The sequence below is a fragment of the Gopherus evgoodei genome, chromosome 9 (assembly GCF_007399415.2).
Source record: "Gopherus evgoodei ecotype Sinaloan lineage chromosome 9, rGopEvg1_v1.p, whole genome shotgun sequence".
Lineage (NCBI taxonomy): Eukaryota > Metazoa > Chordata > Testudines > Testudinidae > Gopherus > Gopherus evgoodei.
Window position 1 is genome coordinate 6,295,603 of NC_044330.1, and position 13,505 is coordinate 6,309,107.

General features: G+C 40.0%; 1 protein-coding gene across 1 annotated transcript in view; it reads left to right on the forward strand.

Moving 5' to 3' along the window:
* The window catches only part of PSMD1 (proteasome 26S subunit, non-ATPase 1), a 113,395-nt gene that overhangs the window by 34,039 nt on the left and 65,851 nt on the right, over nucleotides 1–13,505 (forward strand). The window lies entirely within an intron of this gene.

A 13,505-nucleotide genomic window follows, 5' to 3' on the forward strand; every position in this document is an offset into this window, starting at 1 on the left:
GCACTAGTAGCCAAAGCTGAGAGAAGACTTGCTCCAGGTTGAAATAATACAGTAGCCTTTGTCTCTGTAATACAGAGGTGGGCAAACTATGGCCCACGGGCCACATTCAGCCCGCGGGACCGTCCTGCCTGGCTCCTGAGCTCCTGGCCTGGGAGGCTCACCCTCAGCCCCTCCCCTGCTGTCCTCCCTCCCCCGCAGCCTTAGCTCACTCACTCTGCCGCAGGCACAGTGCCCTGGGCAGTGGGGTTGTGAGCTTCTGGGGCAGCGCAGCTGCAGAGCCCAGCCGGACCCGGTCTCTGTGCTGTGCAGTTGCAACAGCGTGGCCCGGCTCCAGCCAGGATGTGCGGCTGTAGAGCCGCCAGCCACCAGTGCTCCAGGCAGCGCGGTAAGGGGGCACAGAGTGTGGGGGGGGGCCTGGATAGAGGGCAGGAGAGTTTGGGGGTGGTGGTCGGGGAGGGGGTCCCGGTGGAGCAGTCAGGAAGGAGAGGGGGTTGGATGGGGTGGCAGGGGGCAGTCAGGGGCAGGGGTTCTGGAGGCTGTCAGGAATGAGAGGAAAGGTTGGATGGGGCAGGAGTCTGGGGGTTGGGGGGGACAGATAGGAGGTGGGGGCTGGGCCAAGACCTCCTGCCCTAACCGGCCCTCCATACAATTTATGGAACCCAATGCGGCTCTCAAGCCAAAAAGTTTGCCCACCCCTGCTGTAATAAATGACCATTGTTCATGCACTGTAAGGAAAAATGCCTCCTAGTTTCTATTTAATGTGAAGGATTTCTTGGCTTTTTGTTAAGGAGGTAGATGGGGGTTGTATTTAGAGCACGGGGAGACTTGGGGATGTGAAAGAGCTCCCTCCCTTATGGTTCACTTTTAAATTAGAATGCAGTACTGTGGTATTTATCTTGGTCTCTCCTATAACTATAGGCGTGGTAAGTCATCTCTTGATCGTAGTGTTCAGCAATTTTCTTCCAACACTGCACTCCAAAGTGTTTCTTGGTTGCTTAGGATGGGGAAAGATCACAGGGAAGTCCTCCCTTTCTGGAGCAAGAGGACCAGTCTTTGCTTAGCAAGTCCCTTCTATCAGGTTGAGTAGTGCAAGGAGGGCTGCTCCGATAAAAAATAAGTGCTCCAGCTTGCATGAAATCGGGTTGGGGGAGAGAGATGCTTTGATGAGACTAGAGAGCAAAATGCAGGGTCTCAGGAAAGTTGTGGGTTATCATGACTGTAGCTGGTGTCATACACACCTCTACCCCCAATATAACGTGACTCGATATAACATGACTTCGGATATAACGCGGTAAAGCAGTGCTCGGGAGGGTGGGGGTGGTGCACACTCCGGTGGATCAAAGCAGGTTCCATATAACGCGGTAAGATGTTTTGGCTCCTGAGGACAGCGTTATATCGGGGTAGAGGTGTACTCGGATGACAGTTGTATATTTGCATGTCATGTTTAGGAACCTAACAGCAGCAGCCTCGCTACTTGGAACATACAAAAAGAAACTGGGCAAAGTACTGGAGAGTCCAGTGTAGGGCCCAGTCTTGCAGTGGCTGAGTTGAAGGAAGAGAGAGTCTATATAACTTGATATGGCTTTTATCCAGCTTAGAGCCTCACAACGATGAGGCAGTTAATTAAATCTTTTTCTCAAGGGTTTCGTGTTACTGGGATAAATTCTCAAAGTAAACTATACTGGGAAATCTTTCTTTCAGCATAACAAGCATCTGTAGCTAGTAAAGCCAAAAATGGCATTGGTCTGAAAGTTTTAGATTTTACGGCTTCATTTTTTAAATGCGTGAATCCTTAAGGGAGGCTTTGTCAAAGTAAAATATTATTGTAAAGCAGCACGGAGGCATGAATAAACCCTGAAATGTTTTGAAGGTCAGGCTGTTGATTGCAGGATAGCACAGAAAGCAAGTGGATGGCTCCGTGGTGTGTTTACTTTGATGCTGTAGTGTATCTGTCTGCTTTCCCCTTATCCTGCTCTTTTTGCTGATGATTATGGGCTACAAATCCTCTCTCCTTGCTGATGTTTACGTGCTACGTAATATCAAAGCGGTTTATAAAATATTTATTGTAGGTGGTGGAAAACAGCATTTAAATTTACGATTTCTGACCTTTTTCATTTAAAAAGGACTGTCAAAATAAAAATCATATTTTAAATTTCATTTCCTGCATTACTACCTCACTTTTTTTAACTGGTAAGAATTTTTACCATCTCTTTATTTTTCATGACCTCTCGTTCACTCTGCTCTTCGCTCAGCTTAGGAATGGTCTGTAGAGTCAATTTCATTTTTACGTTCTCATACATTAGAACAGTTTTCAACCTTTCCAGACTATTGTACACCTTTGAATCTGATTTGTCTCATGTACCCCACCTCACTTAAAAATTACTTGCATGCAAAATCGGACATAAAAATACAAAGAAGTATCACAGCACACTATTACTGAAACATTGCTTACTTTTTCTAATTTTTACCATATCATTAAAAAATAAAATGATTGGAATATAAATATTGTATTTACAATTCAGTGTGATACTTGAGCCTGTTTTTTGTCCGAAGCCGAAGCCCTAGGCAGGGGGTGAATAATGCAACTTAGCTTCGTGGGGCACTGAGCAATTAATTTCCTTGCTTCCTATCCCCTAATGCTGGCGCTGCACTTGCAACCCTCCACCCCAGCCCATCCTCTGACACCCCCAGGTCGAGAAACACTAATCTAGATGAACTGAGTACCCCCTGGAAGACTTCTGCATACCCTCAGGGGTACCCTGGTTGAGAACCACTGCATTAGAACAATGCTGTGGGAGCTGAAAATACTTCAAGAGAATTATGAAATTCCAAAAGATCTGTAAATGTAACAATTGTAGTTAGGTGGTCTGAATCCGGACTTAAAGTGCTAAAAGTATCATTCTAATGAACAGTTCCTTTAGTTGGCAGCTGTAGTAGGCTTTTATTTTCTTGTGGGAACCACTAGAGGGGGCAAAGACTCGCACTTTGTTCTGTGTATTGCAAAGAATACAGTAAAACCTCAGAGTTACGAACCTCTCGGGAATGGACGTTGTTCGTAACTCTGAACAAAACGTGATGGTGGTTCTTTCAAAAGTTTACAACTGAACATTGATCTAATACGGCTTTGAAACTTTACTATGCAGAAGAAAAATGCTGCTTTTAACCATCTTAATTTAAATGAAAAAAGCATAGAAAAAGTTTCCTTACCTTATCCAATTTTTTTTAAAACTTTTCCTTTATTTTTTTAGTAGTTGCTTTTTTTAGTCTCTGCTGCTGCCTGATTGCATATTTACACTTCCAAATGAAGTGTGTGGTTGACCGGTCACTTCATAACTCTGAGGTTCTGTTGTACTTCTAATTATTTTAGAAAATTGGGCCTAAATTACCTGACAAATATATTTTCAGCTAGTGGAATGCCTGTAGTTTATACTAAACTCATCCTATTAGGGACGTATTAATGAGATATTATGAATGATTTCTTAGGTTTTGATGTTTTTTTTTTTAATAAAGAGTCTCAACATCTTGGCAATTGAGGGCTAGTTTCAAATTAAAAAATAAAAAACGAAACTCAGACACTTGATTTGCTTCCTCAAGATTTAGAAAGTCTTTTCTAATGCTCATGTAGCCTCCTTTTGTGCAAAAGGCAGATGGCAACTTTTCTGGCTAATTGAATACAAACCTAAGTGACATTCTCTTGTCGTCTGAACCTGTTATCTTCTTGACATGTTAATCAGGAAGGGGAAATATTTGGAGAAGCTAATTTACCCAATTGTTAAATCTTGCGTAGAAAAGGTTAAGAGTTTTATTTACCCTTCCACCTATTTTATCTTTATTTGCCTGTTAAAAGGGACCTTTTTTTCTTAAAAACAAACAAAAGCTTAATAGCAACAGAAATGCCTTCATGACTTAGGGAAAAAAGGAAATTTAAAACTGTTTGGATTTAAAAATTCCATGAGTGTTTGCAACCCTTCCTTTATGCTGGTACAGGAGAACCCAAAACCGAAAATTATTAGAAACTAGTGAAACTGACTAGTCTATTTTCATTAACCAAGGCAGAGTGTCTTACACAATGGAAACAACATTCATCATGAAAGTGATCTAGGACTTCACAGATTTCTCAGGTTTAATAATCAGAGTTCATGTTAGTAACGCAGATTCATAGAATATCAGGGTGGGAAGGGACCTCAGGAGGTATCTAGTCCAACCCCCTGCTCAAAGCAGGACCAATCTCCAGACCCCTAAATGGCCCCCTCAAGGATTGAATTTACAACACTAGGTTTAGCAGGCCAATGCCCAAACCACTGCGCTATCCCTCCGCCAGCGAAACTTGTTCCAAAAATTGGATTTTTAAGACAATGGGTAAAATTTTCAGAAGTGCTATGTGATTTCGGAGGCTGACTCTCATTGAAAGTCAATGGGATTTAGGTCCCTAAGTAGAGCTGGGTGAAATTTTTCAACTGATTTTTTGGCAAAAAATGCAGATTCAGGACAACTGAAACATTTCCTGAATTTGTGTAGTTTTTGGTGAATTGTTTTACTTGAAAATCACTTAATAAAAAAAAGTTTCATTTATACATTTTTCAAAATGAAACTTTTGACTCTCATTACTAAATCACCTTTCATTTTATTTTGTAAATAATAGGGAAAGAGGTGAAAACAAAACATTTCAGTTCAATTTAAGCATTTCATTCAACTGAAATTTTTTTTTTTTACTTTTTGATTTACCAGAAATTTTGAAAAAAAATCTGTTTTGAGTTAACCTACATCTAATTTTTTTTCCCTGATTTTTTTTTTTTGGAATTGCCTGTTAACTGAAAAAATCTGTCTTCTGCACAGCGGTTCTCACAAGTGTTTAAGGTCTGAGCTACATTGGGAAATTCTATCAATAAAACCGTTTCAGTTAACGATAAGGTGCGTGGTGGTGGTGGGGGTTTTTTTGGTTTTTTTTTGTTTTTTTTTAACAACCAAAATGGTTATATCAGGTTATGCCCTAGGTGTGGTCCCAGTTATATTAACTTATACTAATAGCACTTATTTCTCTTTCTGTACAGGAGTGAACTATACTGGTATAAGCAATTTTATTTTGGTATAACTGAATCCACACTGGGGACATTTTAATGTGTAGACAGAACCTTTGCAAATGGGACTTAAGCGCCTAGGTCTCTTATGGGCTTTTGAAAATGTTGTGTCTTCAGCTCCTAATTTAAGGCTGGAATGCTAAGACATTACAAACAGGGCTGCCCAGAGGATTGAGGGGGCCTGGGGCAAAGCAATTTTGGGGCCCCCTTCCATAAAAAAAAGTTGCAATACTATATAATACTATATTCTCGTGCCTCCCCCCGGCACCCTGTGTACAAGTGGACTGATGTTTTGGGTTTAAACCTGAGTTAGGTGGCTCAGCAGTCTATACCTGTTTTTATCCCACTGAGACCTGAAACTGTTTCTTCATAGAGGAATTGCTAAATCCTAGCATGCATAATGGGAAGGGGAGAAACACATGGTCATGTTTGGTACACTTTTTTTTTTGTTTTTTTTAATTCCAGCAAGTGTTCAGAATTTGTGAAACAACTTATGTAAGATTGTAAATATGAAATTTCATTACTGAGTGAACAAAATGAGAGGCAATGTATTTCTTTATAATGCATGAAATTAGCAGAGGGGTTTTTTATTAGGTAATTTAAAAATGGACTGTTCAGAAAAGGAAGTTTCATGGTAAAGTCAGGAGAAAATACTGAGATATTTGAACCATGATATGAAATTGCTTGTTGAAGAATTAATAACTTTTATTATGGCAGAGACACTTGCTGTTGGATATTTACTAAAGTATATTGTACCTGCGTATTTTGCAAAATAAGTCATTTGTTATGCACTGTTTAGTGCCTGTATGAGAAATGAACCTTGCTCTTGTAAAATAAAAGTATGCTCCATATTTCTAGAAGTGTGTGTATGTAAACATGATTCCTTATAGCACAAAGAGCTTTCCATTTAAAGGGACATTGTTCTTTTTGTTTTTAAATATCTGGGAAGGATTCACATACAAAGATGTTCTGGGGCCTCAAAAATTTCTAGATAGATGTGGCTTGCAGTTTAGTCAATTAAAAAAATAAAACAAAAGCAGATTCAAAAGTAGATGTTAGTTCCTGTGATTAGTTGTCTATTTTTAAAAAAATGTCTGTCTGCCTTGCTGCTGTTTGGAAGACCCTTGCAAACTGAGGACAAACTGAATATATAGAGAAACCTCAAAAGTGGCTATCTAGAAAGTGCTGTCAAATGCAAAAGTAAACACTGTAAAGAGGGAATTTTTCTACTTTCAGTTAGTCAGTGGTGGTTACTTGTATAACAATAGTAGTTTAAAAAATTCAGACCGAAGAATGTTTCAGTCAGAATGATCAAGAAATTTTATACAGTAAGGTCATTTTATGGTGGTATTAAATACACCTCTGAGGTATCAGGTATGTTGGTACTTCTGTGTCCATTTTGCATGGCAAGGATCAGGTGCACCTGTAGCAATTTCTGGTGGACAAAGAGAGACCTTCTGCAGTTTGGTATTGCAAGTTTCCATGTTGTTCAAAGTTCCATCAAAAAATTTGCTTCCCTTAGATTATATTATTCATTGCTGCTGTTACATACGATATGCAGCATAAAAATAAATTTGTAAACCACTGCCAGCTTCTGCTGACTTACGTTTTTTATGTACAAGCTCCTGAAGCTGACTTTTCCATTGTAGTAAGGAAATAGTTAAAAAAAATAAAAAAATCCTGTCTTCCCTGGTAAATTCCACGGAAAACATGCCAGTTTTGCTAACATATAAAGTTGTATTAACAACGCTAAAGCTAGCTTTCTAATACACAGAATGTTGTACGGTTTCATGTTAAAGATTTGTTTAATACATTTTTAATGGATTTTTTTTATTTTGGAACTGTTTAGAAGTTGAAGCTAATGCAGGATGCTGTAGCCCACTTAAGTGGAGTTCATAGTCGGAGCGCACTAGACTTGGGCTCTGTGAACTTCACTGACAGCCAATAAGCTTCTGAACGGAATTCAGAATATTGAGTTCTAACCTATAAAGCCTTAAATGGCATGGCACTTGGTTGTCTGAGACCCCTCTTTCCTCATAGGAGATCAGCAGAGCTGCTGAAGCTGTCAGGAGGACATTCTCTGTTTTTTGGGTGTTCTTTGAGTTTAGAACCTACTCCCTGCACTTGGTCTGCAAGATCCCGGATTTGTTAACTGCTGAGCATGCTGCAAAGCTCATAATTTCTCCCTTTTTGTTAAGGCTGTTGTCAAGGTTCCTTCCCCACTCAGAACTTTAGGGTACAGATGTGAGGACCTGCATGGGCCCTTCTAAGCTTAATTACTAGCTTAGGTCTGGTACACTGCTACCATCCAGAATTCTAGTGTCTGGAGCACTCTCTCTGTCCCCCCCAAAACTTTTTCCTCCCTGGGTTGCCTTGAGGGACTTCACCAATTCCCTGGTGAACACAGACCCAAATCCCTTGGATCTTAAAACAAGGAGAAATTAACCATCCTCCCTTCTTTCCCCCCACCAATCTCTGGTGAGTCCAGATCCAATCCCCTTGGATCTTAAAACAAGGAAAAATCAATCAGGTTCTTAAAAAGAAAGCTTTTAATTAAAGAAAGAAAAGTAAAAATCATCTCTGTAAAATCAGGATGGAAAATACTTTGCAGGGTAATCAGATTCATAAAGCCCAGAGGAACCCCCTCTAGCCTTAGGTTCAAAGTTACAGTAAACAAAGGTAAAATCCTCTCAGCAAAAAAAGAACATTAACAAGTTGAGAAAACCAAAATAAGACTAACACGCCTTGCCTGGCTAATTGCTTACAAGTTTGAAACATGAGAGACTGATTCAGAAAGATTTACAGAGCCTGGATGTATTTCTGGTCCCTCTTAGTCCCAAGAGCGAACAACTCCCAAAACAAAGAGCACAAACAAAGACTTCCCTCCACCAAGATTTGAAAGTATCTTGTCCCCGGATTGGTCCTCTGGTCAGGTATCAGCCAGGTTTACTGAGCTTCTTAACCCTTTACAGGTAAAAGAGACATTAACCCTTAACTATCTGTTTATGACAGCTGTGGAGGAGGGTGTGAGTGGAAGTGGATATTTTTATGAGCAGTCCTTCTGTCTCTGTTTATGTTGTAATTTTTGACTTATGGGATATGCAGCCAGAGCAGTAGATAAGCATCTGTAGATATATTTTAAAAACTGAAAGAAATAACAGTATGATGAAGCATAACAGTTCTGAAGGAACCGTTCTGTCCCATGTCAGTATGTATATTAACTCAGTTTTAAGGAGTTTTCATCTTTTGTCTTGTAACTTAAAAAGACAATTCAACTACCAAATCTGAGTTTCTGTAACAAAGAAAAAAATCAAGCAAACTGGGAATTGCATAACTTAATATTCTATTTTGTACCTGGGACCTATAGGAGTTTCCAGACAGCTGGGTTAGCACAACATGGCCCATATTCTATAAGAATTAAGAGAACTGCAGCCCAAACACTGATTTTATTTTTTTTGGTACTTGCATAGATTTCAGACTTTAAGGGTTAAATGGATCTTTTTAAAACATTTTTTATTAAACAAAGCGTGTAGCTTTCATCCAAAAAAGGGCTTGAGTTTTGCTAGTGAGTGATTAACTGCTTTATAAACGTTTATAAATCATTTTTGTTTATGCAGATACCTATATATACTAGAAGTTGAGAATTCCAAAGCTTTCTCATTTGGAAGTGTAGCTAAAAGGAAATGTGCAATGACAGCAAAAGGATTATTTTCCAAACAAGTTTATTCTACTTCATGCTGATCCTAGCAGCTGGAATATCTATCCATCCGACTTTTCTGCACCCTGCACAGTGTAATATTTAGCTGCTGTATAACAAATTGTTTATCCTCCAACAATAACTTGGAGCAGTTCCTTCATATCAGAGCGCCTCTTACTAATGGAGGTAATTTGTTTTAGTTCTTCTGTAGTCTTGTATGTATTGTGGCTAAAATGAGACCTCTACTGTCCAGTATATGGCTTTTTTTTGTTATTCCCTATCACCATCTTCCTCTTCGTATCCTTCCACCCCCTCCCCCTGCTCATAACCGCACTTTTGGGGTATGTCTGCCATACAACTAGACACCTGTGGCTGGTCCATGCCAGCTGACTGGCTCGCGGGGCTTGGGCTAAAGGGCAGTTTAATTGCAGTGTAGATGTTGGGACTCAGGCTGCAGCCCGTACTCTGGGACCTCCGCATCTCACAGGATCCTAGAGCCTGGGCTCCAGCCCAAGACCAGATCTCTATACCATGATGAAAACAGCCCCTTAGCCCAAGCCCTGCATCCCTGAGTCAGCTGGCATGGGCCAGTCATGGGTTTGTCATTGCAGTGAAGACATACTCTGTTGTGAATTGTCCTCTCACCAAGATGTTTAGCTCTACATAGAAGCATGTTCTTCTCTTACTAGCCTGGTTTTCCTTTCTGGATTTTGAGGTTAAAATCTAGTCTTACACAATTTCTTCCTGGATATGGGTTGTGACATGACTGAGGTTAGGGTGACCAGATAGCAAGTATGAAAAATCGCGATGGAGGAGGGGGGTAATAGGAGCCTATATAAGAAAAAGCCCCAAAAATCGGGACTGTCCCTATAAAATTGGGACATCTGGTCACCCTAACTGAGGTATCTTTGCTCAATGTCTAAATTGGGTAACTGGGACAGGCTGATAGGAGTTTCTCTTGATGTACATAGACCTTGCCAATTAAATTTAGATGACTACTTTCTGGATGAAAGAGGGTTTGGTGAAATACATGTTTGCTTGGGTGTGAGGCAGTTGCTCATGAAAGCCTGTTCAGGGATTGTTTTCTGCTGTTACTCTCACAGAAGACACCCTCTGGGATACACTAGGACTAGGACACAAACTGGATTTTGACTTGGGATTCTTATTACAGACTGTTGACTCTACCAAAGTTGTTGCTGAGGCAGCGGATGAGCTAAATTACCTTTCGCTCCTTCAGGTGCTCCATCCTAGGCCACAGTTGAGTTGGTTGGTGGAGTGAGCGGAGAAACTTCTATTACTGCTGCCTGTGCTTTTGCTGTATCCTTTCATTGCTTTTCCTTCCCAAGACAGGGTATAGGTGAATGAATAAACCACTTGCTTTGCTTAGGCATCCAGTAGCTTTCATCAGAAGCACATTAGAGAGTTGTTGTTGTTGTTGTTGTTTTTAAATCTAGAACAGTTCTGAAGAAGGGTGAGGATTTTTACCTGATATGCACATTCAGCATGAGGATGGATGCAATTGTCTACCGTATGACCATTTTTTATGACTTGCTAATTTGTATGAACCCATGCTCTGCTCCTCAGAAATGTAGTCTCTTGGCACTATTATGGGTATGGTGCTTAGACAATCCAAAGTGAACTGCATGCTGGGTTAGTTTGTCATCTTAAATATTCCCCCTTCACGAAAGTTGATATTTCTTTGATTGCAAATCGTTCTAGCACATTTACTGGTCTGCTGTGATCAGACCACCTATGAATTTGACCGAAAGAGGAGCTCTGTCTACCTCGAAAGCTGTCTCTTTCACCAGCAGAAGGAGGTCCTATAAAAGACATTACCTCACTTACCTTGTGTCTCTAATATCCTGCCACCAACACAGCTACCAGAACACCGCAGATAAGAATTTGAACACATGTATACTCCAGTGTGGTTTCAGAGCATCCTCCTTATAAGTTGGGTGATAATGTGCAGTATTTTCCATTAGGTATATATCTGAAGTTGGTTGAATATTTTTGTTGCTCTTCAAAATATTTTTAGAAGAAAAATTTAGTTTAAGATAATGCAGATTGAACTTAGATTTTCGATTATCAGTTGTTCTCCCTTAAAGTTTGGCTTCTATTCACAGCTGTAACAACCCATTACTACTGGGCTTTCTGATGACAGAGGTATCAAGCAGAAATTTTGACCAGTAAAAAGGATTATTTTCTTTCAATGCTTAATGAAGTGCGGGGGAGAGAGGAAAAATGTAATATAACTACCAACGAAACACGTTTTTAATCCCTTTCCTGGAACTCTCTTGCCTTGTTACTTCAGGTTCTCTATTATGTAAAATGTATTGGAAAGGACATGTTATCTTTAGTGCTTTCCATTCTGTAGATAAACAATTTTGCTGCATAGGCTTTATTAGCTTTAAAAAGGAGCTTTAAAGGCTTAAAGAAGTGGGGGGGAGCTTTGTGCTGAAGCTGATACAGATTATAAATGAAAACTGTGAAGAGATAAGTGACTGCAGACTGTAAGAATTAAAATAGCTTTGGGAAATATGATTTCCTTCCCAAGAAGAAACAGTGATGTAATCATCTGGAACTGTCAGAAGTTTTTGAGCCCCAGGATCTGCCATTGCGTTAGGTTTTTACAGCTTGTTGAGAGAGATAAAGGGACTCCCTTTCCTTTAGCAGCACATATTTGTAGATTTGTGTCATTGATGACTGAATTGCAAAGACTGCAGAAAATTGTTGGATGTAAAGTCTTCCTGATTTTTTAATTCTAATTAAGAGTCTGTAATGCTTTCTAATTCAGTTGAGGTGCATTAACGTATAGGTCTAGCTGATATGGAAATGTCCCGGTAGGTCCTTTGTTGGGATCAGCTTTGGGAGCCATGGTGTAGGTAGGCTACTGGCTGCTGACACCATTTTAAACTCCATGTCGTCTGAACCGGATCAGAACAGCGTCATGTTGGTGAGATCCAAGGGGCCTGTTCCTGCACCCATTGAAATTGATGGCAACACTCCCACTGGCTTGAAAGGATGTAGGAATGAGCCCTAAAACACCACCAAGTTGTCCAATTTCATTAGTGCTCCCAGTGTTTGCTACTCTGAAGGAGCTAAACTGGCATTATGCAAAAAAAAAAAAATCCCACCATGCTATCTTCCCTTGTCTAGGCAAGGCTCAGTCATTCAAGCAGGATGCTGGAATTCTGGAGGGTCTGGGGTTTTCTTTCATACTCTGCCACTGACTCACTCTATTTTTAAGAAAGTCCCTTGCTCTCAGCTCCCTAGTTTCCTGTTCCTACGAGACTTCATCCCTGTTCTAAAGGGTGTTGCCATCCTCTGATGACAGTTGCTGTAGAAATACAAAGTAACATTATTGTTCTCTCCTTTTTGATAAATTAAGGCATTAAAGGTCTAAGTGCTTTGAGTGTCCCCTTGCTTTCGTTCCCTGGTAATAATGCACTCACAAACATACGAAAATTTATCTTCATTAATGCACACTGGTGTACACTGGGGTATGAGGCTGAAAGCAATAACTGCGTCAAAGCTGAAGGAAGAGCTGCGGTTAGATCATGTTCCAGAGAGAGTAAAGACCACTTTACTAGTTCTAGGTTTCATAGTTCCCTGTACCTGTTGGATCTTAATTTTTAAAATACCTCTTCTTCCTGCTCTTTAAAACAAACAAACAAAAAAAAAACAGGATACAATCTGAAGATACCTGTAGCTGGTCAGGGCCGAAGTTATCAGCATTATTAATTACTCTTAGTTTGGTTACCAAGTTACTGTTATCTGCTTTCTTGGTACAAACCATTTTAAAACATGCTTTCTTAGCAAACCACAGTTTCACAAACTTTATCTGAGGAGGTGAAGGCTGAAGCCCTCAAAATACTGGCTTTTCAGGTTCAGGAAACCCTAACTGTCGTTAGACAGTTGGTAAATCTTGCTTGTTTTTATGGCAGTATTGTAAAATAAATATTTACATAAAAGATGAGTGACAGAGTTACAAATTAGCTTGCATAACTTGTTTAACATTCTGAAAATATTTTAGGCATTCTGTGAGACTGGGAAAGCATAAATGTTCAGGATAGATGGCCAAATATGTGTTGAATCTTGATTCTGCTCCTCTTCTCCACCCATTGAAAAGAACACTGCCTGATCTAGCAGTTGGAACTGATCAATGTTGATTTAAATTATATCGTTCGATGTCAGCTTGTCCCAAGGCCATCTGTCACCAGTTAAGGCAATGAAATTCCTAATGGGCAAATTTTAGCAAAAATCTAGAGTAAGTTTGGTATATCTTGTGTATTCAGACTGAAATCTTGGCATCATGAAGCCAGTGGCAGATCTTCATCGCCTTCATGGAGGCTAGGATTTCATGCATAGGGTTTAAAAGGATCACCATCAGCACCTTCCAGTGTATGTGGCAAAAAGCTTCTCTATCTTTTCATTTGGTGACTATGTAAATATTGGGCCAGGGAAGAGGATTTAATTAATTAACAGTGAGCAAAAAAGAGACTTTGACCTGTTAAATTAGTTATAACTGAGGTAACTGTAAGAGACATTCTCAGATTCTTGACCTCCTGTTGCTCACATAAAGTAGAAAAGTGCCATGCCATCCTTCTTACTAAAATAAATGCCTCAGCTTTTCTTCCGGTCAAATAACCTGAAAATAACAAGCCCCTGTGTGAGAGCCGCAGTGGGGAAAAAGAATTCAGTAAGGTAAGAGATTTTCCCCTATGCGGAAA